The 27,650-nt window shown below is 41.5% G+C and overlaps 1 long non-coding RNA gene across 1 annotated transcript; it reads left to right on the top strand.

Annotated features, from left to right (window-relative positions):
- The first annotated feature begins 42 nt into the window (after window positions 1–42).
- LOC132482659 (uncharacterized) lies at window positions 43–27,650 on the top strand. Its single transcript, XR_009530933.1, has 4 exons — window positions 43–103; window positions 2,344–2,550; window positions 3,121–3,240; window positions 27,628–27,650. It is a non-coding gene; the product is annotated as an uncharacterized LOC132482659 (long non-coding RNA).

Genomic DNA, 27,650 nt, shown 5'->3' with positions numbered 1-27,650 from the left:
CGTGACCCGGAAGCGGCCGCCACCGGGGCCGGCGCGCCTGCGCACTCCTGAGTGTGCCACCGGGACGCGCGCGCAGCTGTCTCGGCTATTTTGTGGTGAGAAGGTAGTGTTTCGCGGTGCCCTTTGTTGACCCTGCTATGCGGGGCAGGAAAGATCTGGACTGCCAAGAACCACATTCGAGCTCGGATAACTTTCCGTGCCCCAAGAGGGTGGGACGGGGCGGTGTAATGGCTGGTGATGTTGGTGAGGGGAGAGAGGGAGTGCTGCAACTCTGAGGAAAACAAGTCAGCTCTTTCTTGGAGCTCGTGCACGCGTTTAGAGTGCTCTTTACAATTACTTTACCTCAAAACCGTCCGGAATCCGACCCCTGCTTCCCATCGCACTGCTACAGCCCTAGACACCTTTTCGCCCCAAGCTGTGCAAGTGTCTCTTCCCGGGGCTTGCCTCGTCCGTCCTCAGTGCTGCGGACCTGAGGAGTTACTGTCCGTTCTCAGCTGAAAAGCCTAGACAGCACCTCATTTCAAGATCCCGCTTCTTTCACACGGAGTCTCCCCTCTCCTCCCCCACATCCGCCTGGGTTCCAGTTAGTCTTGTCGACAACTTGCTCTGCCTGGCATGCCCTTGCTCTCAAATGTCACAGCTCCTATGAAGCCTCACCCTCAAACCCTGTAAGAAGGAATCCCTCTTTCATCCATATGCCCATTAGCACATCTTGAATTTTCTTCATTTTGCATCCCAACCTAGTTCACTGCCTAGTATATAACACCACTAATAAATGTGAGCTGACTGATAAGGATTATAAAATTGTAGATTTGTTAAAAACCATAGTGCTGAGCATTGTGTCTGGCACATAATGGATGTACATATTTTTTTGAATGAAAGAATGGATGAATCATCCAGTCCGACTCATCTTTTACAGATGAGGAAAGGGAAGCCCCACGGGATTAAGTGACCTTGCTTGAACAGCCACGGGTTTCTCATGTCGAATGCTATTCATTACCCCAGTCACCTCGGTTCTTACAAAGGAAGCTAGAAAATTGCTTTTGTTAAGCTATGCCCTTTTTGCAGAGGTTCCCAAACATAGTCGCCCGAATTTTTTAACGGCCCAAAGGGAAAAAGAGATGCTAAGTTTTTCAGGAAGCTAAATTTAATCAATCTAAAGGAATCCTTTATTAGGGATTGTGTTCTTTTTGTGTGTGTTAAAATGTCTATAAAACTAAGATAGTATATAATAGGAATTTGGGGGCATTTTTTAATGCCCTTCTTTGGCAAAATAAAAATATACAATACCTTCTCTTTTTTTTTTTTCTGGAATACCTTCCCTTTTAAACGCTGCTATGCTGCTTGGAAAATTTCCTACCAACGTGTATGCTAAACGTATACTGTAGTATTAAAGAAGTGGTCAAGCACAGAGCTGGCTTTCTGTAGGTCTTTAGGCCCCCTGCCCAAATTTCAGCAACAGGACCAGTCCTGCCCCAGAGGCACATGTTAATGCCCCACTTCTCCCTTACTACACAAAACAGATGCCATTAGCCAGTCAAAGATAGATCTAATACGATGTAATGAAAACTCGCCCTCTGAATCCAAATGCTGCTTTTCTCTTTTTCTGTACAAAACTCGTATCCTCAAGGTTCCTGAGATAACCACCTCCAACTTTAAGCTCATTGGTTATGCTCCTGATGTTGGTCTGTGGTTCTGAAAACGAGGACGGGAGACTTGCTGATGACATATTGTCAGTCTCTGGTATTACTAGCCAAGAAAAGGTGGAGGTTGCGGGGAGGGAGGGAAGGGAATTATGGGAAAAATAATTAGCAGCTGAAAGCAGCTATTACATAATCTTGGCTGCTTATTAATTTAGCAGAAGGAATGGCTTATTAAATTCTAATAGCAACAGCACAACTGCAAACAACCTAGCAATTAACAGTGCAGGGCCCATTATTTTGTTAATATGTTCTCTTCTTTTGGCAAGTGTATAAGAACAAAATTTATAGAAGCAGATGGTCTTTTTCAGTAGATTATAGATGGTTTATTTCCCAGTCTAAGTATTAAGAGCTTATTGTGCATTCACCGTGAAAGACAAAAGAAGCACTGTTATTGTGTTTGTTGGTAATTGACTGTTTGACTTTGATTCCCATAATTGCCAAATTGTGGGCTTTGTTATATAGCTGATTCTTCTCACCTGGTATCTTCTTCATCTGTCATGTTAATAGGGTCTCTTTTTTTAGTCCTCTGCTTTTGTTATCTGGGTGGTCCTGATTTCTTGGTTGTTATTGATTGATGGTGCAAAAATTATTTTTTATGAAAAACTAAAAATCAGATTTCATACTTTTTTTTTTGATACAGGAAACATTTATTACAGTACCGTTTCTCATGGAACAAGAACATGTAGTTTCATGGTGCACGGCTGCCAGATGTTTCCCAGGTTTCAATGTCCCAGGTAGATAAAGGAAAATTCGGCAAGGTCAGAAGAGAGAAGAACAGATTTATCATGAAATAGGAATGGTAACTGTGTCCCAAGTGTACAGAAGGGGAAGAATTGAAGTCTTTCTGGTAACCTGCCTTTTCTTTTATTTATGTTTTTATAGAGATATAGTTGACATGTAACATTAGTTTCAGGTGTACAACATAATGGTTCAATATTTATATATATATGTTGCAAAATGATCAGAGTAAGTCTGTTTAACATCACTTGTTTCTTAAACAACAACAAAAAAAGTGCCTAGCTTTTATTTGTGCTAAGTGCAAGAGGTGAGGGTAAAGTAGAGATTCTACCTTTTAACAGTAAAATTTTGAGACTTTATATGTAGTCTTTTATAAGTTTTCAAAAATAATTTTAGTTTCCTATTAAATGTGTGATGGCTATATGCTTTTATCTCCTCTCCCTCTCAAAATGTCATTAAATGAAAAAAAAAGAAGAGGAATGTTTAAAGTATAGACCCACATGGACAGTAAGGGAGGGGACAGTAGCGTGAGGATGTCAACGAGGATGTCAGGGTACACTATTGGCTCATGATTAAACACTGACGATTTAAGAAAAAATTGTAGTATATTTATCTTGAGAATATGGAGGACAGATGCGAGGGGATGTTGAAATAATGCTAAATCCTCATGTGGTAACAGGAAGAAAATAGATACGATCCAACATGAATCAAGAAATAGAATTATTAGCATATTCTTTCAATACCAAGAAGTAAATTCCAGATGCAATGAAGACTTTCTTTCCAGAGACAGAATCTTGAGGTAGGATGTAATAAAGGTTATTATTACATTTTATTTTACCGTAGGTTTTACTTAGATAATTTTTAAAAATATTGTAACGAAGTAGATAAAAATTCTTCTGTTAGTGCTAACACTGTATTAAGGATTTGTACAGTGTTCCTTTAGCCAGTCTATATATTATATAAAATTTATTAAATGAAAATGTCTTGTAATGAAATTCAGTGCTGAATCATTGTAGAAGATCACAGTAAGTGTAAAAAAGATGCTTAGAGTTTGTGAATTTGCATCTTCTAAGATAAAGTTGTTCCAAGGAGAACACTGGCCTAAAATAATGAGGATTTGTGAACCAAATCATTTCAAATAAATAGAGCTGTCACTGCTGAAGTCCTCAACAATGAGCTAAAGGGAAATGTGGAACATGCATTCTTTCTTGACGCCTGTTTCCATAGCTTTGAATAAAATGCAGGAGAATGACTCTTCTCCTTTTAATATTGGGTTAAAGCAGTGATTCTCAAGCTGGGCGATTTTATCCCCCACCAGGGGACACTTGGCAGTGTCTGGAGACATTTGGGTTGTCACAGGGGGGCGGGGGTGGGGGAAGAGTTGGTGATGGCGCTGCAATGTACAGAATAGCTTCCATGACAGAGAATTATCCAGCCCAAAATGTCAATAGTGCCGAGGTTGAGAAACCCTGAGTTAGTCACTGAAAAGGTTAACATGCAGCAATGGAGATATTTTATAGACATTTCAAGAAGTGGAACAAGCACTTATCTTCATATGTTTGTTTTTCTCTCGGAGGGCTTGGAGTTGGAGGCATTCTTAATATTTGATAGGTAAAATCCTTAACTGCTGAAAAGACTGGCCACATACATGAGGCAGTCAGTATTCTTCAAAGTAACTAGAATAAACTATCCAAAGGGGATTTTTTTTCGAAGTGATTCTGGAATATTAGTGGAAGTTATTTAGAACCGGGATCCATGAGATGACTATTCCATCCATTCATTCATTCACTTTTTTTTCGCTGTTTTGGGTCTTCGTTGCTGCGCGTGGGCTTTCTCTAGTTGGGGCGAGCGGGGGCTCCTCTTTGTTGTGGTGTGTGGGCTTCTCATTGTGGTGGCTTCTCTCATTGTGGAGCACGGGCTCTGGGCACATGGGCTTCAGTAGTTGTGGCACGCGGGCCCAGTAGTTGTGGCCTCAGGGTCTAGAGCGCAGGCTCAGTAGTTGTGGTGCACGGGCTTAGTTGCTCTGCGGCATGTGGGATCTTCCTGGACCAAGACTCAAATCCGTGTCCCCTGCATTGGCAGGCGGATTCTTAACCACTGCGCCACGAGGGAAGTCCCAATTCATTCATTTATTAACATAAATGTTTATTATGTGTTTGCTCTCTGCTGGGCACTGTGGAAAGTAGTGGTGATACAAAGACGAGTAAGATGTTGACTCTGTCCTAAAGCTCCAAAACTATTTCTCCTGATACAAAATTCCATGTCTTTTGGCAACAAACTCTGGATGGTCAGGGGAGCAGTCACCAATCAAACATATGAATACATTTTCTTTTAGGAAACCCCTAGAGATGCTTCATAGAACCTTAGATGTCTGTGACTGACACCTTTGGAAACTATTTGCCCTAATGACCTCCCAGGGCTCTTAGCAGTCTTTTAATTCTGTCAGTTTTCCACAACACTCTTAATTCACAGCAGTATTAGAGAGAGATTTGCTATGTTTTCAACAAAACAGTTTCAAATAATTTTCTTTTGATCTGGTCCTTAAAATGAGATGTTTCAGCAGTAATCTAACTCAACTAGACTAGTGGTTCTAGGATATTCTTTAGGGTACCTGTGAAAACACAAGATGGCTGGGCCCCACCCCCAGAGTTTCCGATTTAGCACGTCTGACATGAGGCCTGATAATTACATTTCTTTTTTTTTCTTTTTTTTAATTGAAATATAGTTGTTTTACAATGTTGTGTTAGTTTCTGGTATACAACAAAGTGATTCCGAATATATACATTCTTTTTCAGATTCTTTTCCATTGTAGGTATTGTTTATCTATTTTATATATAGTAGTGCCTATCTGTTAATCCCGAGTTCCTAATTTATCCCTTCCCCCACTTTTCCCCTTTGGTAACCATAAGTTTGTTTTCTATACCTGTGAGCCTGTTTCTGTTTTGTAAGTAAGCCCATTTGTATCATTTTTCTAGATTCCACATATATATGATATATGATATTTGTGTTTCTCTGTCCGACTTACTTCACTTAGTATGATAATCTCTAGGTCCATCCATGTTGCTGCAAATGGCATTATTTCGTTCTTTCTTATGGCTGAGTAATATTCGTGTGTGTGTGTGTGTGTGTGTGTGTATTTATATACATATACACCACATTTCTTTATCCATTTGTCTATCAACGGACGCAGGTTATTTCCATGTCTTGGCTATTGTTTATAGTGCTGCTATGAACATAAGGGTGCATGTATCTTCTCAAATATTTCAAAGAGTTTTTGTCTTTTCTGTATATATGCCCAGGAGTGGGATTGCTGATCATATGGTAACTCTATTTTTAGTTTTTTAAGGAACCTCCATAGTGTTCTCCATAGTGGCTGCACCAACTTACATTCCCGCTAACAGGGTAGGAGGGTTCCCTTTTCTGCACACCCTCCCCAGCATTTGTTATTTGTAGACTTTTTTTTTTTTTTTTTTTTTTTGCGGTATGCGGGCCTCTCACTGTTGTGGCCTCCCCCGTTGCGGAGCACAGGCTCCGGACGCGCAGGCTCAGCGGCCATGGCCCACGGGCCCAGCCGCTCCGCGGCATATGGGATCCTCCCAGACCGGGACACGAACCCGCATCCCCTGCATCGGCAGGCGGACTCTCAACCACTTGCGCCACCAGGGAGGCCCTATTTGTAGACTTTTTAATGATGGCCATTCTGACCAGTGTGAGGTGGTAGCTCATTGTAGTTTTGATTTGCATTTCTCTAATAATTAGCGATGTTGAGCATCTTTTCATGTGCCTGTTGTCCATCTGTATGGCTTCTTTGGAGAAATGTTTATTTAGGTCTTCTGCCCATTTTTTTATTGGGTTGTTTGTTTTTTTGATATTGAGCTATATGAGCTGTTTGTATATTTTGGAAATTAATCTCTTGTTTGTCACATCTTTTGCAAATATTTTCTCCATTTCCATAGGTTTTCTTTTCATTTTCTTGATGGTTTCCTTTACTGTGCAAAAGCTTCTAAGTTTGATTAGGCCCCATTTGTTTATTTTTGCTCTTATTTCTTTTTCATCGGGAGACTGACCTAAAAAACATTGCTATGGTTTATGTCAGAGAATGTTTTGCCTATGTTTTCTTCTAGGAGTTTTGTGGTGAGAGTTGTATTTCTAGGAAGTTCCCAGGTGGTGCTGATGCTGCTGGTCTTGGGACCACACTTTGAGAACCACTGCTCTATACCAAAAAAAGCTATGACATATAACAGGAAAGTTATCAAAGCCAATAATTGTGATATAATTTTCCCAGACAAATGATCTAAAGGAAACTTGAGATCTGAATTTTTTTATTGCTGACCTCATTAAGTCTGATACCATTGGGAGAGTAATAGTCTCAGTTATATGAACCTGAAGTTCAGTCTGTATGCACAACCCATAGTGGCCTATGATTGTGGTGTGCCCTGTACAAACTAATGTACTGTAATAGTCTGAGTTAGAGATTAGAGTACTTGGAGAAACTTGAAGTTTGCACCATAAAAATCAGATGCTTATGTGATGAATATCACTACTCTAGAATTTTTTTCAACTACTTATGCCAAGTAGGAATCACCTCTGAATACTTTGTTAGCGATTATAGACATGAGGTGGAAAGGAGAGAGTTGAGAGGGACCAGGTAGACAGAATCCATATCCCTAGATAAGGCAGAAACCACTACGTAGTAATCAAAATCTGCCCTTTCTCTTCCTTTACATGCGGCTAGACCCTGTTCCTCAGCCACCCCTGCGGTCAGGTGTGCCCATGGAGCTGAGACCAGGCTATGAAGTGTGGATGGAAGTGCTGTCAGTCTGGGCCCAGAAAACCCTCCACAGGAAAGCCTCTTCCCTCCCTCCCTCCTCAACCCTGCTTTTGCCCTCTGGATGTTGACACTTCGAGGTGTCCTTGGAAGTAGGGTTTTGAGGATGGCTGAGTCTGTCAGCCTGGGTTCCTGAATGACTGCGTGGAGCAGACACACATCATCATTCCTACCACCAACTGTACTTTAAGTGAATGAGAAATAACTTTTTATTAAGCCAGTCATTTTTCCGGGTTCATCTGTTACAACTGTTAGTATTACTGGCCATCCTTTCAAGCTGTTACACACTTCCTTATGAAGAGAAGGAGCCATAGTGATGGGTAGAGTGGTGCATTTTCAAGTGGCTAGCTCTTTGTCTCGATTCTAAACCTGCTTTTTGTGCTCCTTCATGTGTCTCCTTTCTGTTGAAATTTAAAGAGAATCGTCATACGGTCTGAGTCCAGAATTTAAAACTACTCGTCTATCAAAGGGGCAGGAAAGACTGATTTGAGATTTTTCATTAGCTTTACATTCCTCTGGCAAAACATAGCATTTGTACCAGGCAGTAGATAATGCAAAATTTTAAAAATCATGTGGATGAAAGAGCCAAGGAAATGGGGGTTGCAGGGGGAGCATATTCTGGCGAACTATCCCTAATTGTCAAAAGTGGATGATGTTGTCAGTTTCTTAGAACCAAGAAACCAAAGATGACAGTTGATTTATGATCAGATTATATCCTTGTCTTCTAAATAATATAGGACAAAGTTAAAACATTTATCCTAAAGCACTATTTAGAATACACAGACATTTTAATTGAATGATTTAAAAAACTTTTAGAAATAATGCACACATTTTAAATATAACAAATACATAAAATAATAGGTGTTTAAAGGTGATTTCACTCAAAAACTTCATTTTACAAATAAGGAAATTAAGCCCCAGAGAAGTAAACAAATTGCTCAATATCATACTACCTCATTAGTGATAGATGAGGAACTAAGAGCCCTGTGTTCTGTCTCCAGCCAGTGTTTTCCCACCGTAGTCCACTGTCTGTTGCCCATTATCTTTAGACAAAAACAAATAAACTGAAAAACCACACACCCACAGCCCCTCAAAACATAAATTCTTCATTTCTTTCTCTTATCTCTCAGCCTGGTACTAAAGTATTTGTGTCTCCACTAGTGGACTGAAACCCTTGTGATCTCCAGGACTGGGATAGTATTTTACTAATCTTTCTATCACAGAATCTAATCCAATACTTGGCATAGAGTAGACGCTCAGAAAATGTTACTTTGAAATGTTAATTACTTTGACGCCAAAAGAAAAATTAATAAGCCCCTGTCTCATTGCTTCTTGAGTGTTATCAGTTTTTCTGCTCCCCTCCCCCTACCATAGCATACGAAGTAATCTCCTCCTTTCCTTCCCCACTAATATTGCCCTAGGTCAGACCAACAAACTGGACTTTCTGTCTCAGCCCCTCCCCTCCATCTGATCCCATTACTACAGTTCCTTCTGCATGTGGCCACCTGAGTGTTTTTTCTGAAACATAAATCCAACAGAGATTAGACCCTCTGCTTAGAATGTTTCAGTTTCTTTATTACTTCAATTTGTATGCCTATGTCTGGGCCAGGTACTCACTGGGTACTGGGGATAAAATAGAGAACAACTTAGACATGGAACCTTCTGCCAGGTGCATATGGTATAAGGGCAGGAGGGCACAGTTTACAACTGGCAATCCCAATACAGTAACGTAAGTGTTTCAAAAGGGGGAAGGCCAGGGTGCTAAGGGAGCATATAGGAGAGGGCCTAACCCAGAGTTTCGGTGATTGTGGTATGTGGTAGAGTCTGAGAAGGGTTCCTGGAGGACACAGACACTTTAGGCCAAAATTGAAAAACAAAACAAAACAAGTGAGTTGGGCAAGAGTGTTCCGCACAGGGAGAGTAGCATGTACAAAGATAAAGCGATGAGTGTGTGACTCTCTTAAGGACCTGAATAGGTCAGTGTGGTCAGAGAGTACCTGGGTAAAGATAAGTCTGCAGAGAATAAGAGGACCAAGTTATACAGGACCTTTTAACAAGATTAAAACATTTGTGCTTTATATAAAGATATTGGGGGACACTGAAGGATTTTAAGCAAGGGCAGTGCCATTATTGGATTTGAGTTTTAGAGTTTCAGAAAAATCACTCAGGGTGAAATGTGGTTAACTGCAGGATACACTGTAGTCCAAGTTTAGTTGCAGATAAAATAAACCGTTCTAACTAATATAAACAAAAGCAGTCTAAATATGGTTGGAAGAGCAAAATCTAGGCTGAGTTTCCAGGAAAACCTTCCAGAATAACACTGCAGAACTTGACTGCCAGGGAGCCATTGTGTCTGCCATGATCAGTGAGCTGGAATGCTAAGAAGCTGTCTTCATAACTGCTGGCTTCAAGCCTATACCTCCTCTGCTGTGATCAAGAAATCAGGAAGCTGCTGCCAGCAAAGTGGATGCCATGGTTGCTCCTTCTTTTCACTCATGTGGCTAGAGACTGGACATTGGACTCCCTCTACAACTGCCACTGAAAGCCAGATGCTTCCATAACCATGCTCATCAGCAGAAATAGCAGAGGTGAGGCCCCCTCTTCATGATCTATCACTTCCTCCTTCCAGATCTCACATAGGTACAGCTGATTGTTGGAATCTACATCACAACCAGAAGCCTGGCTATGGAATGTAGTTTTTTGTTTTCTGGGAGGAACACTGCAACAGGTTGGAATGTATTTATATATTTTTAATAAATTTACTTATTTATTTATTTTTGGTTGCATTGGGTCTTTGTTGCTGCACGCAGGCTTTCTCTAGTTGCAGCGAGCAGGGGCTACTCTTTGTTGCGGTGCACGGGCTTCTCGTGGTGGCTTCTCTTGTCGTGGAGCACGGGCTCTAGGCATGCGGGCTTCAGTAGTTGTGGCATGTGGGCTCAGTAGTTGTGGCTCACGGGCTCTAGAGCGCAGGCTCAGTAGTTGTGGCACACAGGCTTAGTTGCTCCACGGCACGTGGGATCTTCCCAGACCAGGGCTCGAACCCGTGTCCCCTGCATTGGCAGGTGGATTCTTAACCACTCTGCCACCAGGGAAGTCCCGAGGTTTGTATTTAAAGAGGAGGAAAGAGAGAGAGCTGGAGAGGGGGGTGTGGCATCAAGTTGGAGGTGCTGCTGTTGCTTAAGGAGGGAGAGACAAGCTAGGAGTCAGTAGAGAGGAAGAGGTTGAAGATATGGGGGAAAGGCGTTAAATACTCAGTCCTGCAAGGACACTGAGTAGTGAGGAGGTGATGTAAGCCAGACACAGTAGAGGCTAAATAAGAAAAGGGGCATTTCTTCCATTTTGCTCCGACCAGTGAATGGTGGGGGAGGAAGAAAGGATGTAGGCAAGCACATAGTTGGGTGCTAGGGAAGCAGCTTCTTCCTCTCTGACATAGAGGCGGAGGGAAGATTATCTGCTGGGCGTGAAGAGGGAGGTGGAGATGGGTTGAGAAACATGAAGCAGGTTTCTCCTAGAAACCTTGGAGAACTGGAGAGAGGCTTCTGGCGCAATATGAACGGATCACTGAGGGCACTGAGTGTGCAGTGGAGACTAGAACTGTGGCTGGGTCATTCTGGAGTTAGGTGCAATGGTGGAGGGTTGAGATTTGCCAGACGGCTGAGATAGAAGGATGAGACACCAAAGTGGTGGAATTCAAGCCAGACAAAGAGAGCCGTGGTGGTGAAAGCGGGGAGTTTCAGGGCAGGAGGGAGGTGGTGGATGCTGATATGATAGAGCAGAAGGAGGCAAAGTGATGAGGTCGAGGAAGAGGAGAACGCTACGCCCACCAGGGCCAGATTAGAATTAGAGCCAGCTGGAAGTGTTGGGAGTCGTGTTCTAAGAGGGACCTGTGAGGGCATTGTTTCAGAGGTGGGGGAGTGGGAGGTTGGGTGGGGAACGCAACAAATAAGGGCGGAGTGATGGCCGAGTAGAAAGGAGGGGAAGGGCACTGGAGCAGAGAAGACCCAGGAAGGGACTCGCTTGGGTGTTGAGTAGGGGGTCATCTATGTGGATGTCAGAGTCATTCGGGATGGTAGCAGGACCTGAAGGAAAAGGTGACAGTGACCCAGTTGCTAAAGACTCCAAAGAAAGAGGGAGTGGTATATAATGGCAGCAGGAGGAGTAGGGTGTGATTTAAAAAAAAAAAAAAGGTTTACTGAGATGTAATTCACGTGCCACACAGTTCACCCATTTATAGTGTACAGTTCAGTGGCTTTTAGTGTATTCACAGAGCTGTGCAACCATCACCACAGTCAATTTCAGAACATTTTCCTCACTCCAAAAAGAAACCCCACACACCTTAGTCACCACTTCCAATCTCCCCAACACTCCCCTCATCCCCCAGCCCCTGGCAGCCACTGCTATGCTTCCTTTTTTTGTTTGGTTCTTTGTTTTGGGGGGAGTTTTCTTTGGCCGTACGGTAAGGCTTGAGGGATCTTAGTTCCCGGACCAGGGACTAAACCTGGGCCACGGCAGGGAAAGCGCCGAGTCCTAACCACTGGACCACCAGGGAATTCCCCCACTAGTCTGCTTTCTGTCTATAGATTTACCTATTCTGGCCATTCTATATAAATAGAAGCATATCATAGGTGGTCCTTTGTATATGGCTTCCTTCACTTAGCATAGTATTTTCAAGGTTCATCATCCATGTTGTAGCAGGCATTGGAATTTCATTTCAGAGCACTATTTTAATGGCTGGAAAGAACCTCAAAAGAGTTTAGGGGAGGATGCAAGGCAAACACTTGCCTTGTACACCAAGTCAGCTCTGGTCATTGACATTCAGCGCCGAACTTGTTGTAAAGTACGTCTCGTCCTTTTCTTGGGAGTATCTAAAATAAGTCAATATTAAAATGCTCATGCTTGCTTCTTCTCTCCCCACCCCCAGCAGTAAACATAACTGAAAGCCTTGCTTAATGACAAAAACTGAGTCAGTCATTGTTGCTTCATGTTAACTACTTGCCTAAGAAACATATTCATCTTATAGAGGAGATAATGAGCAAAACTGGCAATGCCCTAATAAGCTCTAAATTAAGCCTACATAATGTTGAACAAAATATAAGAATCAGCAAAAAAAATTTTTTTCTACTTATTGATCATTAGTGTTAATGAGAACAGCAGCAAGTGGCTTTGTTCCTGTTCACTTAGAAAGTATGAAAACAAGGTAAGCCAGCAATTAGGAAGGTTAATGTGAGGATTCAGTTTTCATCCTGATAATGGAATAATTTATTTTCTAGCCTATTGACCTCAGAAGCCCTTGACGGCTTTATCTTCTCTGGTCTTTGGCTAATTTTTTTTCAACCATGTTAGTAACAGAAACTGCGAAAATGGGATCAGGGCCTACTAAAAGCAATAAAATTGAATAAATGCATCAACTTCCAGGAAATGTCAATTACAAATAAGCAGAAGGGACTGTTGTCTGTATGAAGGGACTAGAGCCTCTTATTAATAATAGTGGAGGAAGTAATCCAAGAGACTAAATGTGCTGGTGAGAGAGACTAAGTCTCTCTAAGGAGCTTAGAATGTAAAGGACACATAAAAACCTGGGAAGAGGGAGGTAGCAATCAAAGACTCAAACCACAAGAACAGCACAGAGCTGTAACACTAATGCAAGAAAGACCAGCTAGAGAGAACCGAGGCTTGCTGAAGTATATTTGAATTTGAAGGTTCACTGCTGCAGTGGAATCTCTTTTGTTTGCCCAGCATCCCTCACTCCTTCTAAAAACAGTACCCCCATTCTTCAGGGAAACTGTTCTCTCCCCCTACCACCATCACTCCCATTCCAAGGATGTAAGCTAAAAGAATGCAAGTCTTCAGGTTGGGACAAATCATATCTGAGAATATGAAAACAATTTTTAAAAGAGATCCTTAAAATATCATCTGTAATCTATTTTTCCCATAGATTAGAAATAGAAGTGCTTCCTGAAGACAGGAGATGGGCAAATGTCTTGGTTTTCAAAAATGGGGAGAAGGTATATGATGCAAATGTTAACGGGGATTTCAATATTGATTCTCTATTAAGAATATCAAATGGGTGGTGTGTGAACTCCCAGAGAGAGAGGAGGTGATCCTTAAAGAAGCCAGCACGAATTCACTGAGAAGAGACAGCCTGACAGACAGGCTTTGGTTTCTTTTGTTATATGTTTATTAGGCTAGTAGATCAAAGGAATCCTGCAGACATAGCGTTTCTGTGCTTCTGCAAGGCATTTTTCAAACACTTTCATGACATCCTTGCTGAGAAGATGGAGAAACTGGATGGGTGATAGGATAATTTAGCAACATGATCATTCTATCCTAAGAATGCTGATTAATGGATCTCTGTCAAATCTGGCAAATTTTGTTGGAGATCTGTTTCAACCAGGGTTGCTTTCCTAGCATGGTCCTTTTTAAGTAACCTGGATATGGGCTAAGTGGACCTGGGTATCAGTGTATAGAGAACAAGAGTCTGGGAGGGAGTGTGAATAAATCAGATGACAAAGCAGATTCCAAACTGGCATTGGCCCAGGGATGATGTATCAGCTAGTATCTTTTGCAAAAAGGCAGGATAAATATGTAAATAAATGCATAAGTGGTCATCTCTGTTAAAATGAAATTTAAATAGGACAAGTTTTAGTGTTCTATCCTTGGAACCAAAGTTAAGGATATAAAGAGAACTTGCTAAATAGCAGCATGTAGAAAAGAAGACTTGGGGATGTTAGTAGCCTGAAGGCAATAAGAGCCAAGAACATGATAAGGCTATAAAACAAAAGAAGAAAAAAGAACCCAAAGGAATCTTGGGCTGTTTAATTAGAAATATATCCATAGTATTCTGACTGTTCTGTGCTTTTCATAATCAATCTTACTATACTTTGATTTATTATGTTCAATTCTGGGAAATATATTTCATGAGGGACATAGACCAACTTCAACTCCTTCATAGGAGTCATATCATAGAGTGCTATAAATCACGGCATATGAGCAACAGCTGAAATGAGAGAGGATGGCTAGCTTGGGAGTAAAATATTTAGGGGCAAAAGGATGGCTCTCTTACAGCATTGAAAGAGATGGGACATAAGACAGAATTCTGTTTAGTTCCAAGAGGAAAATGAGCATCAACGGATGAAAGTTACTGGGGTGGTAGATTTCAGATAAAATATAAACAAGTAACTACTAATAATTAGGAGTCGAATCAAAGTAGGTGAGCGCCCAGTTGTTGGAGATGTTCAAACAAATGACATGACAGAGGGGACTCCTCTGCTATGTGAAGGGCTGGACACTCAGAACCTTAAGGCTTTTTTCAATTTGGGGATCCAGAAAATCCCACTGCAAGGGCAGCTGTTGTTTGGGGATTTGTGGATATGCGTATTGGTGTTGTTTCTCTCCACCTTAAACAGAAATGAAATGTTTCCTGATTTATATGTCAGAAGTCTAGAATAGTCGGGCACAAATGGGCTAGAAGGCCAGTGTGTGGAATTTGCTTTGGATCTACCCCATAATGCCCAACACACAGGGACTCAATGAAGAGGGTCTTTTCTTGAAGCTTCTCTGTGTTTCTCATGAAGATGCTTTCTTATTTTATATCTCATTTATATTCATGATTTAGCCTTGAATTGAGGTGATTCCTCTCCTTCAAGTGCTTTCTTTTTGCTTGTAGATATCTCCTAATTTAAGAGTGAAGAATCATGTGTTTTTACTGCTAAGGAAACTGCACCTCCCTACTATGATTTCTATCATTGCAAATTCATATTAAGTAAAAATTCTTTCCTAATTCTTATCCTAGTCTCTCTCCAATAGGACTTTGATTTGGAAGGTACTTGATGTTTGCCACAAAAGCTGGAAGAGCTTTTCAGGGCAACATACAAACCATAAAACTTGCCCTTCCAAGCCAGACAGACTCAGGCTTTAAATCCTGGCTTTTCTGGGTACCATAGTCAGCTTGCTTAATCTTTCAGAACCGTAGTTTCCTCATCTCTTAGATGAGGTTACTAATATATGTATATCTCAGGAAGTTATTTTGAAGATGAAATAAAGTATGCTAATAACCTATCATAATGCTTAGTTCATAGTAGGTATACTATGGAATGTGAATATTATTAATTCATCACACAGTAATTTTCCGATAATCCTCAGCTTCCCTTAAAGTAACGATCAAATTTAATTTCTTAACACTATAATATTTCTATTTAAAAAATTTAGTGCCAGTTGTCTGTTTCTTTCCCTAACATAATCATTTAACTATAGCTAAAATGTCCTAACTTCCTAATTATTTATAGGTTTGTGAAAAAAAAATTGTGTGATGGTAACTAAGTCCAAGGCATGTCTTTATTATTAGCCTCAACTTTTTCCACAGCCCATTCTGTAGGAAGAAGCTATAGTTTTCCCAAAATGCCTTGCCCAGAGCAAAGCAGTTGCAGGGTTCCTGCCTCTGTAGCCTGCCCTAACCATGCCCAGGGCACTGATTGTTTCCTTCCTGTACTTTGCAGAAATTGCCCTCCTCTGTTTGATTTGAAGTCATGAGTCTGGATCACAGTGAGCAGTACACTCTGCTTAATGAATCATTAGTAGAACAGAGAAAAGAACAGACTCAATTACATGCTGGGTTGGTTACCCAGCCTTTCCCTGAACACTGCCCTGCTCCAGCCTACACTGAAACACGGAGGCTTTTGTATAGCAATGACTCCCTCACCAGTAGTGCTCTCTGTTGAACCTAAGACCCGTATTCTACATTCTTGATTGAGTTTAATCTGACTTGGCAGCTTTCTTAAGTACTACAGCCGTCTGCAAGCAGGAATAATGAGGGCTTTGTACAAACAGCATAGCTGCTGGGCTCCAGGCCTCCTTTCCCCTTTCTGTCTTCTTGACCACATGCTCCATCACCTGCAGGTGTCAAACTGTGTGCAGTGGCCTTTCAGGGTCAGGCCTTTGGGGCTTGCTCAGGAGGTGATAAGCCCAAGAACTAAGGGGAAGAGAGTGGGGGCAGATAAACAATCAACAAATAATCAGGTGATGATAAGTGCTACCCTTCTCTCCCCTGCCTCTGGGGCTCCAGCCTCAGAATATTCAAGTTCTTTGAATGAGCTATGTTCTCTCCCACCTCAATGATGACTTCGAACACCTGTGGAAACCTTCCTTGGCCTTCAGAAAACCTCAGCCTTTTTCACCTCTTCAGTGAGGACTCCTTGACATTCCCTAGATCGTGGCCTCTCCTATGACCTACTCTGACTAGTCTGGAGGCCACTTACAAGCAGGAACCATGTCTTTTCATTTTCCGTAGCTCAGAGACTTAATACAGTGCCTGGCATATAAAGATTGCTCAATAACTCCTGGTTGATGGACTGAACAAGTCAGGGGAGAGTTGAAGGCCAATCTTGATTTATTAAATCAATAATACTGAGCCCCCATGATATCACAGGAGAGGCAGACAACCCAAATATAAACACATAAATCTGTCAGGTGGCGAGGTGGTGGAAGAGAGTGACAGTGGGAGACACACAATAAGCAGATAAACAAATAGGTCAGAAGGTGGTAAACAGTGAGAGAGAGAAAGGGCAGAGAAGGGTCCTGGGGGTCGCTATTTCAGATAGACTGGTCAGGGGAGGCCTCTCTGGCAAAGTGATATTTGAGCACAGAGTTGAAGAAAGTGAGGGAATGAACCAGTGGAACCTGGGGCGTAAGATTTCCAGGCAGAGAGAGCAGAGAATGCCAAATCTTAGAGCTTGGCATGAGGAAGCATGCCATATCTGATGTAAGGAATTGGAAGGAGACTGGTGTGGCTGGAGTAAAGTGAGTGAAGAGGAGAGTAGTGAGAGGTGAGATAAAAACAAGAACACCACCACCACCACACAAGGTGCAGCGTGGATTGGCTGTAAGTGCTGGAATTTGGGCCCAGGTGAATGTGATAAACCATCAGAGAAAACTTACAAATGAGACCCTGAATGCCTGTGGTTGGGAAGGAGGAGAAAAACCAGAGGAATGGAGGGGCATGGGGGGGGTGTCCTAATTCTGAAAAAGGAGACAGCGCCAAAAATAACAGCCTAGTGTACTTGATGTTACTCCCGGGTGATTACAGTACTCAAAGAATGATTTGTAAGCATCCACACAGGAACTTAGTGAGCTGTAGGAGCTAGGATAGCGGGGGTCACAAAGAATATCACATAAGTTATCAGATTTCCTTTTACTTGTACCTTCACGAATGATATTAGGCCGGTTGATCAAAATAATGTGGTACAAATAGTGTACAGAGATTTCTGCAAAGTATTTGGCAAGGTCTTGTACCCTCATAGACAAGATGTACGGACATGCTCTGAATGGTCACCCTGTTAGATGGCTTTGTTCTTTTTTATTATTATTATTTTTTATTGTTGTGGTAAAATACACTTTGTTCTCTTTTATTTTTTTTATTGTGGTAAAATACACATAATATAAAATTTACTATTTTAATCATTTTGAAGGATACAATTCAGGGGTATTAAGTACATTCACAATCTTGTGCAACTATCACCACTATCTAGTTCCAGAACTTTTTCATCACCCCAAAAGTAAACCCCCATTCTCATTCTCCATTTTCCCCTACCCCCATTCCTGGGCAATCACTAATTTGCTTTCTGTATCTGTGGATTTGCTTATTCTGGTTGTTTCGTATAAATGGAATCATATAATATGCGGCCTTTTTTGTCTGGCTTCTTTTACCTAGCATAATGTTTTCAAAGTTCATCCATGTTGTGGCCTGTATCAGTATTTCATTCCTTTTTTTTCTTTCTTTCTTTTTTTCCTATTTTTTGGCTGCACCATGCGGCATGCAGGATCTTAGTTCCCCAACCAGGGCTCGAACCCGTGCCCTCTGCAGTGGAAGTGTGGAGTGGTAACCACTGGACCACCAGGAATGTTCTTCACTCCTTTTTATAGCTGACTAATGTTTCATTTTATGGATATAACAGATTTTGTTCACCCATTCATCAGTTGATGGAAATTAGGGTTGTTTCCACCTTTGGGCTATTGTGAATAGTACTACTCTGAACATTTGTGGACAATTTTTGTTTGAAGACCTGTTCTTAATTCTTTTGGGTATATACCTAGGAGTGGAATTGCTGGGCCATATGGTAATTCTGTCCTTACCCTTTTGAGGAACTACTGAACTGTTTCCCACAGCAGCTGCTCTTTGCATGGGAAGTGTTGGGGGCAGGGTACAGTTGGAAGCACCAAGGGTTGGCTCCAGGAGGAGTCTGCTCCTCTGTGCCTCTAGAGAAGTTGAGAAGGGCAAGAGGCACTGGATCGGGAGCACATCTTCAGGAATTAGGAGAACTTGGATTAATGGTCAGTGGAATGGCCTTGCTGAAGCGAGGCTCATCCTTATCTAGGACGTGAGGCACCTGGAATTTGCACACCATAAATCTTTCTCAGCTGAATACCTTGAGGTCCTTCCTGTGAGACAGCCTGTCGCTAGGCTCCCTGAGGGAAGGCCCAGGCCCGTCCAGCAGACCATCCATCTCTCTTGAGATGGCAAACTGATCAAATTTTCAGATGACACCCAAGTGGAAGCGATACCAAATTTAGAATCAGGGTTTTAAAAGATTGAAGCAAACCAGAAAGATGAGTTAAAACCTAACCAGATAATATTTGTGATTTTTTTTTTTTTTTTTTTTTTTTTTTTTTTTTTTTTTGCGAGTAACATCAGTGGGTCAGATGGGTCACCTGTGGAAAAAACCCAGAGATTTTCTAGGCTGGTTAACACATTAATATATATATCTTTTAAAACCCAGGATTAACTTTAAGCATTTAGTTTTTCCTTCAAAGAGTAACAAAAGCTAGAAAGAATAAATACCTGCTTAAGGAAAATCAACATGAAAATAGCTACTAGTGCTCTTAACAAGAAACCAGAGGCTACCCAGGTAGCCTACTAAGGAATGCACTAAAATTGCCTGGATGTATTTCCAACATCCCATAACAGATCAATGTTAAAATTTCAATAATACATCTCCTATTTAAATCGGCAAACTCAAAAACCACTGGTTACCAAATATTTTGCTTGATGTACTGATCTCTCTCCTCCTCTGTTAGGAGCAGCTTTCACTGAGCACCTTCCCCTCCAGGTGCCATACATAATGCAGTTAAGGAACGGAATGCGTACATGAGGGTGGGAGTGGGGGTAGCAAAAGTACAATTTAGACACCAAATCAGAAACCGTATTATTCCAGAGTCAACTTCCACACCATTAATTTTTTAAAACCTCAAAATCCATCAAAATGCTTATATAATATTTTTCATCTTCAATATCATGAGAGAACCAAAGAACAAGCCAATTACTTTCTAAAAAATTTATGAAAAAGTAAATCATAGAATTCCATTCAATTTTCAACTGCGTATAATATTTATGAGTCCACAAATTGCAGATGAAAAATAAGAAAAAGGTAATAAAAGTGATTTGTTTCCAACTGGGAAACATGCCTTAGAAAATTCGAATCTACTCTTGCAAAGTCTTGTTCACCAGATTTTCTCCTGGGGGCCTGGGCATAATACCTACAGATTTTCAGATAAAGAATGCCTCCTAAGGCTTGACTTTTCACAACTGACTTAATTTTGACAGTTTTAGCTGATATCAAAGGACCTAACTCTTAGCCAGACTCAGAAAAAAAATCTACATGAAGTGACATAGGAATATCCGTGCCCCGGTCCAGTTCCAGTCACCACCATTTATAACATTCACCAGATTTAAACTTAAATCTTTTGTCTTGCACTGTTCTTTCAACATGCAAACAGCAGTAGGAGAAAGGGAGCTGATAAATAAAACATCCAAGAATACTATAGTTTCCAAGTGTTGAAAGAAAACTCATCTGAACGTTACAGCAGACATGATTTTAAAGTAATATTTGCTGTTTGAAAACACGAACAAGTATTCTGTGTTATGTGGTAGTGTTTGAACTTAAGTTAACTGATTACCTAAAACTTTTCAGACTCACAAATTCATATATCAAAAATATGCCTACCCTAGCAAAGAGAAAAGCAGGAATTGTTCCAAAACCCAGAGTAAAATGTAAATGCCTCATCTGGATAAGATGACATCTTCGTGAGCAACACTCATAAAATTCAAGTCAGTGTGGGGCAGTTTGATGATTTCTAAAACAACTGAACTGAGTCTCAGACAGTCCTCAGATAGGAAACACCAAAACTGCAGTCTGTATTAATTTCAGTACAATCCATTTCAAACACTTTTTTTTTCTCTTGAAGTCACTTGCAGACTAGAATGTTAGTGTTTGGTAAGTTATAAAAATAAGTGCATATGAGGGCAGTCATTCCCAATAGATAGCATTTTTGGAATGCTGCTAATAACTAATCACCTCTGAGATAAAAATCTGCCTCAAAGAAGATGTGAATGCATTTCGAGTTTTTCCAGAAAACTGATTTCCATTTACAATCCAAAAGCCAATGGTAAAGAGGAAAAGTCCCAAAGAAAAATGTTGAAAAGATCATTTACAGGCACTTCCCTGGTAGTCCAGTGGTTAAGACTCCACGCTTCCAATGCAGGGGGCGTGGGTTCAATCCCTGGTCGGGGAACTAAGATCCCACATGCTTCACGGCATGGCCAAAAAAAAAAAAAAAAAAGAGCGTTACATCTTCCCATTTCCCCAAGATAAATGTCATATTAATTTAGCACAGGAAAACGGGTGAATATATGTACTTTTTACATTTTACTATTTTGCAGTCTATCCTAAGCATGCAGTAATAATTAGCGTCATGATCAGGAACACTACTACTGTCTTAATTAATATGTGAACATGTCCCTACTATTATTATCAAAAAATAAAAATGTTAGACTACAGACCAAGCCCAACCCATTGGCCTCCCCATTTTGACACGGAATGTTCCAGTAGGGGATTGGTGGCTAAAACAGCAATTGTTATGTATTTGGGGAACTGTGACTATACTGAGGAGGTCAAATATGCAGTCACTAGCAAATCCAGCTTCTCTTTGGGGGCCAATGGATTAAGAAAAAAAACTCTGTAAGTTCAAGTCTTCAGTTGTGGATGTTAGAGCTTAGACATTTTAAGGAATCTTCTAGATTTTCTTAAAGAGTAAATATAAACCTAAAAGTAAAGGTAAATATAAAACTAAACCTTACCTACATGGTTTATGTGGTACCTCTCATATAAACTTAAAACTTCTAATCTTGTTTTTAAGAAGATGCTTTAAAATTCCTTAAAATACTAATAATAGAAATCCAGCCAGCAGTAAAAAGATCCAAATTGTAGAGAAAAGGATTGCAGTTCTACTGAAAAGGAGACCTACTTTCTGTGAAGAAAAGTACAAGGTAGCCAGCCCTGACTCAGCACAGATGGGACAATAATAGCTTAAATTGAATTCTTCTACTGCAGGATTATCCATTTCATTAAGGATTTAGACTCAGAGAGAGAGCTGTGCATTTTTGCTCATTCTTATTCTCAAAATAATAATATCCTTTCCTTGAGCCAGTCAATTTTATTTAAAGTTTTCTATAGCTAAGACTGCTGTAAGGTCTAATAGCCAGCAGAATCTTTTGTATGTTGCAAAGAAATGGCAAAGGTGTATTACTTTTTATGGTGCAATCCCAATGATCTCCCCCTTTCTATCTCATTTTTATTTAACTTACAGGAAGACAGAAAAAATGTTGAACTTCTCCGTTATCCCTAGTCTGTGACCCATGTTAAAATGTATTTATCTCAGTGAAAAATATTTCCACAACACACATTTTTAACATATAATTTTACATAATGAAGCATGAATGACTATTCACGATAAAAGTTAAAAAAAAAACCACACTAACATTGTTGCACTAATTGCTTGAGCATCCGCTGTATAAAACAACAATTATTTCTAATATTTGCTTGAATTGGCCATTTTTCTTATGAAGAACCCACTAGCAGACTCAGAATCAGCAGAGTGCATGCATACAGGGAAAAATTAGTCTATGCCTGTCTTTATTATGATAACGGTGTACTTTTCTCTCAAGAAATGAAAGAGAATTGTATCTATCTCCAACCCCCCTTGTGATGGTGTTAGGAAATGTTCTCCTTTAGTGATCAAAATGAGAGTGTTTGTGAAAGCTCTTTGTAAGCTATAAAGTAATGTTCATATATAAGTTAGTATCATTGTCGGCCTAATGCTTATTTATATCTGAGGCTAAAATGAAGCGCCTGGAGGTTATTCTAGTCTGATTCTCCCAAAGCAGATCCTGAGACTAGGATTCGGGTACAGGGAGTAAACTAGAGGGGTGATCCCAGGAAGCATAAAGTGAGGGAGTGGGAGACCTTTAGGCAGGCGAGGGAGAAGTCAGCAAAAAGGGTGAGTTGTGAGTAATTATAACTGTGTGCACATGAAGCTCAAGGGAACTGAGCATCCTCTAAATCGTCCCACTGAGGATGGGAAGCGGAGGTATTTAGCCACAGGCTTCTGTCCCTCATTGGTTAAGGGCTGCTCCCTGGGGATGATAAATCCATGACACTTCCTAGACGCCCTGCACAGCTGAGCCAGCTCTGAAGGTGCTAGTGAAGCCTTGGGGCAGAGGTGGAGAGAGACAGGGTTGGCTGCTGGAGGTATGGAGCTGTCAGCAGGTACAAGGCTGTTTTTCCCAGCAGCTGCAGGTGAACCCAGGCCCAGCCAAGGGCACATGGGGCAGGGCATTTGCGGTGTGTACTGAGAACACAACCATCATACACAGTCTCAGAAGCAAAGTCAAGAGCAGTCTTCCGGGACCTGATGTGTGCTATCTTGGTCCCAGGCCTATCATAAGCACTTTGCATGGGTGAAGCATCCTAGGTGAGATTACCCTGAGTTTCATTTAATACTGTGTATTAAAGGAATACAGCTATTAGCTATTTTTAGTTGTTGAGATTGAAGTGCTGTCCAGCCTCTGCTAGGTTTCATGAAATTTATTGATATGGTTTGGGAGGCAGTACGTTCTAGTACAATTTGTTCTAAGCCTGGGTTTTCATTAGAATCATCCAAAAAACTTTGAAGGAAAATACTGAGCCCCCCCATTTAAAATAAGGATCTCTAGGAGTGGGGCCAAGGTCTTGGGATGCGCGTGTGCGTGTGTGTGCGTGCACGTGTGTGTGTGTGTGCGCACGTGTGTGTGTGTTAACTCTCCAGATGATTCTTCTTGCAGCCAAAATTGAAATCACTGGGTAATGAAGAGAACGTAGCTTTGGAAAAACTTTGGAATCAGATAGCCTTGAGTAGAGATTTCAGCCACTCCACTAAGCAGCTGTATAACATTCTATGAGTAACATATCTTCTCTGGGCCTCGGTTTCCTCATTTGTAAAACAGGGATACTACATCTGTCTCACAGACTTCTTTGAGAATTAAATGGGTGTAAAAAAGCCTACTCTTGTTTCTGGCACATAGTTGGTGCTTAATAAATGTCAGTTCTCACCTTCCAAGTATTGTCAGACTTGCTCTGAAAAGTATTTCTGTGTCTCCATACATTGGAAAATGAAAATTAAGTTTTCACATGTAGGTGGAGAGGGTGGAGAGCTGTTAGAACAAATGGAGGAGGGCAGGATAGGATTGTTACACTGTCAGAAGTTAAGGAAAGAGAATATAAGAAGAGAACAAACAACTGGCTGAAAATGGAAACAAGAAAACCACTAACCAGTTAAAATACAATTATGCAAAGGCTTCTTCTGGAACAGATTTAGGATGGCATGAGAGCTAGTCCCTGCCAGGGTAAGTGGATACTGTGGGGTCAGGCCTTACCCTCATGGAATGTCTGCATGGAGTTAAAGTCCCAAGTGGAAATACCTTCAAAGTGCAGGTAAAATATTTACTAGGGAGCCTTTACAGCACTCTAGGTTTGGCTAAGTACCCTCTTCTGGGTTTCTTGGGTTACCTTTAAATTAGCCTTCAATATTATATTCAGAGTAACTATTTGTGTGTTGACTAGAAGACTGAGTTTCTTTGGGGCAGGGCTGTGTTCATTCATTGACAATACTTGGTACAGTTGAAGTTCAACCATTATCAAGTTAAGTCAAAACAGAGCGCAGATCAACATGGCAAACTTTGAGATTGTTTCTCACAACAAGTGGCAGCCTTAATCCCTTCCCCTTTTTGCTGAGTTTGTCCAAGTAGAGAAGAGTTTAATGTCAGGAGAGACAAAGTGTGCACCCATTTTGCTTCCATAACGAATGCCAGTCTTAAAATGGTGACAGTATTGTATAGGAAGGCAGAGGAAAGAGTCACAAATTAATGGAGCTGGGACTCTTACTAGTGGACTTTATCAGTTCTGTGAACCAATTCTATTTGAGTTGGGGGGTCTGTACCTTGCAAGCCAGTTTCCAAGTGGACATGGTTGTTGTTGGGAAAGACAGGGTCAAGAGGCAATCTTTTGACCCTCTGCTCAGCCAGATAAGAAAGGGCCTTGGGCCTGGAACACTTCCTCACCAAGAGGTAAACAGCACACACAGCCTGTGTTGGGCTTTCTGCATTGTGTGGAATATCTTCCCCTGTTTCATGCTCACTGAGTGTTCCTTCATTCTGCTTACGTGTGTATGTCAACGGCCCACAGGCATGCACCCAGCTTTCAATATTTCAGACTCCACAGGGAAGGGTCAGGGTCCTTCTCTTGCAGCATAAGAGGGGTGTGCATAGGCCAGTTGCACCGTGTTGGCTGCCCTGGGGACCTGCTGGCCACAAGGGACCAACACCCACATCGAAGCTGATCTCGCTCTGTCCCCTCTCTATGTAGGTAAAGCACCATTCCATCTGGGGCTTGACTGTGTTGTGTTTCACTTGGCGACCCCAACCCCAACATGCAACAGGCGGAAGTGTTTGGAGTCCTCCTCTGGGGTTGGTAGCTGGTACCTGGTGTTCAGCTTGACAGTTACATACAGTCACGTTTTACACAAAAGTATAATGAATGCCTTATCTTTAGATAAGCAGGGTGATGACTAAATTTCTTAGCATCAGTAGTTATACAGTTGGAACTTTTCAAAACAGGTGGTAAAGCAAACAAAAAGGACTTTAGATTAAAAGGGATTTATTGGAAGGATCTTGGGATAATTCATTGCACAGTGAGTCTCAGTGGGACAGTGATGTGATTGGTGGAAAGATGCCCATAGACACGGTTAAAGGAATATGTTTCCTCTGATGTCAAAAGATACAGAAACTGAGCTGCACCCAACAGCCTCACAAAGCAGGAGACGATGCAGCTCGCATCTTGATTCCTCCAAGATCCCTTTAAGGACAGTGAGCACAAGTGAGAACTTTGCTCTTCTCTTCTCTTGGGGTCTTTTTACTCTCTTAGTCCCTTTCAATCATACTGGAGAGACCCTGGGTACCTGCTTGCCTGCTCACCAGATATAAGAAGTAGACACAGAGATATAAGAGGATAGAAGATATAAGAAGTAGGTACATCCCTCATTTGCCATGAGACTGGTGACATTAAACGTGAATTTACCACGAGTTTCTAGGTCTGAGCCTTCAGGCCTGACTGGGGTCCATTCCATACTTCTAGAATAGAGGCCGAATGAACAAACCAAGTCTTAGGGAAGCAAGAAGAACCACAGTGGCCCTGGGGCCCTCTGGGACAAGATTGGATCCCCCTCTCCTCAAGATTCTGACTCCCTCCCCATCTCAACCAGGATGTTGAAACTGGTTGATGGCAGCCCAAGGGCTCATATCCTCCCAGCACAGTTCCCTTCCCTTAGGATTGATTTGAAAATGTCCAGGGAAGGCCTCTGACAGAGCAAGCTTGGGTCATGTACCCTCTCCTATGAATTGAGTTGTCTTAGCTCAAGCAGCTATAACAATATTATATACTGGGTGGCTCAAGCAACATTTATTTCTCACAGTTCTAAAGGCTGGGAGGTCTGAGATTGGGGTGCCATCATGGTCGGGTTCTGGTGAGAGCCTTCTTTCTGCTTTACAGATGGCCACCTTCTTGCTGTGTCCTTATGTAGTGCAGAGCAGAGAGAGGAAGCAAGCTCTCTCATCTAATATGAGAGCACTAACCCCATTCATGAGGGCTCCACCTCATGGCTTAATCACCTCTGAAAGCCCCTGCCTCCTAATGCCCTCACATTGGGGGTTAGTGTTTCAACATATGAATTTTGGGTGGACACAAACATTCAATTCAGTCCATAACATGGGTTAAGGAGGTGGGGTGATGGGAGCTGGGAGGAGGGTATTATGACTAGCAGTGGCATTAAAACCACACAGTTGGAGCAGTGAAGATGAATCCTCCAAAAGAAAGAATGAGTCGTTCTCACAAGGTGGGGTGGTGGCCACGTAAGATAGGTAGATCCCACCACAGCAGTAAACCTTCAAAATCCAAATAACCGTTGCCACTAACGCCACTGACCCTGTTCAGGAAGAAACGTCATCTGCCAGGGCCTCATCTCTCTCTTTTTTAAAAAATATTTATTTATTTATTTGGCTGTGCCAGGTCTTAGTTGTGGCATGCAGGATCTTAGTTGTGGCATGCATGCGGGATCTAGTTCCCTGACCAGGGATCAAACCCGGGCCTCCTGCATTGGAAGCATGGAGTCTTAACCACTGGGCCACCAGGGAAGTCCCCAGGGCCTCATCTCTTAAAGAATGGTGCCCGACGGAGTTGTTTTTCTAATCATGTTTAGTCGTGACAAATATTGCTGTGTTGCTGACAAGAAAACACGTAAGGACAGAGGGAGACTGTATGGCTCTGTTTCTATGGCATGGCTAGAATGGGCACATTCATAGAGACATTAGGTAGATAAGTGGTTGCCATGGGCTGGGGGGAGTTAGAGGTGAGAGTTAAAGAATATAGAGTTTCTTTCTGAGGTGATACAGATATTCTAAAATTATGATGATGGTTGCATAACTTTGTGGATATACTAAAAACCGTTGGATTGTACACTTTAAGTGGATGAATTATATGGTATGTGAATTATATCTCAATGAAGCTGTTTTAAAAAAATAGAGGACTGAATGGTTTCCTTGGAAAGAAGCTTAGAAACTGGCAAAATAAGAAAAGTAGATGGACACCCCTGCAGCAAACCAGACCCCCAGCTGAAGACCGTGGGTGGGGACAAGGTCATGATTTAACTCAGAGCTGTTCCAAATGTGGGCCCCTCACCAGCAGCTGCATCTCCTGGGAGCTCATTAGAAATGTGAATTCTTGGGTCCTACCCCAAATTACCAAATCAGAATCCTTGGGCATCACTAAAGTTGAGGAAGTATTAATTTAACTCATTGTTGCTTTTAATAAATAAGAACTCCTTCCCTAACAGTGTGCAAGGTGCTTTCCAAACTGCAAGCCAAACAAGATACAAAAGCGCATTAACGAATTTTTAAAAAATGTTACTTGGACAAAGGAACCTTAATTCTGTATTTTGCAGGTAACGCTATCAACATAGCAGGG

The sequence above is a fragment of the Mesoplodon densirostris genome, chromosome X (assembly GCF_025265405.1).
Source record: "Mesoplodon densirostris isolate mMesDen1 chromosome X, mMesDen1 primary haplotype, whole genome shotgun sequence".
NCBI lineage: Eukaryota > Metazoa > Chordata > Mammalia > Artiodactyla > Ziphiidae > Mesoplodon > Mesoplodon densirostris.
This window is presented reverse-complemented; position numbering and strand designations above follow the sequence as displayed.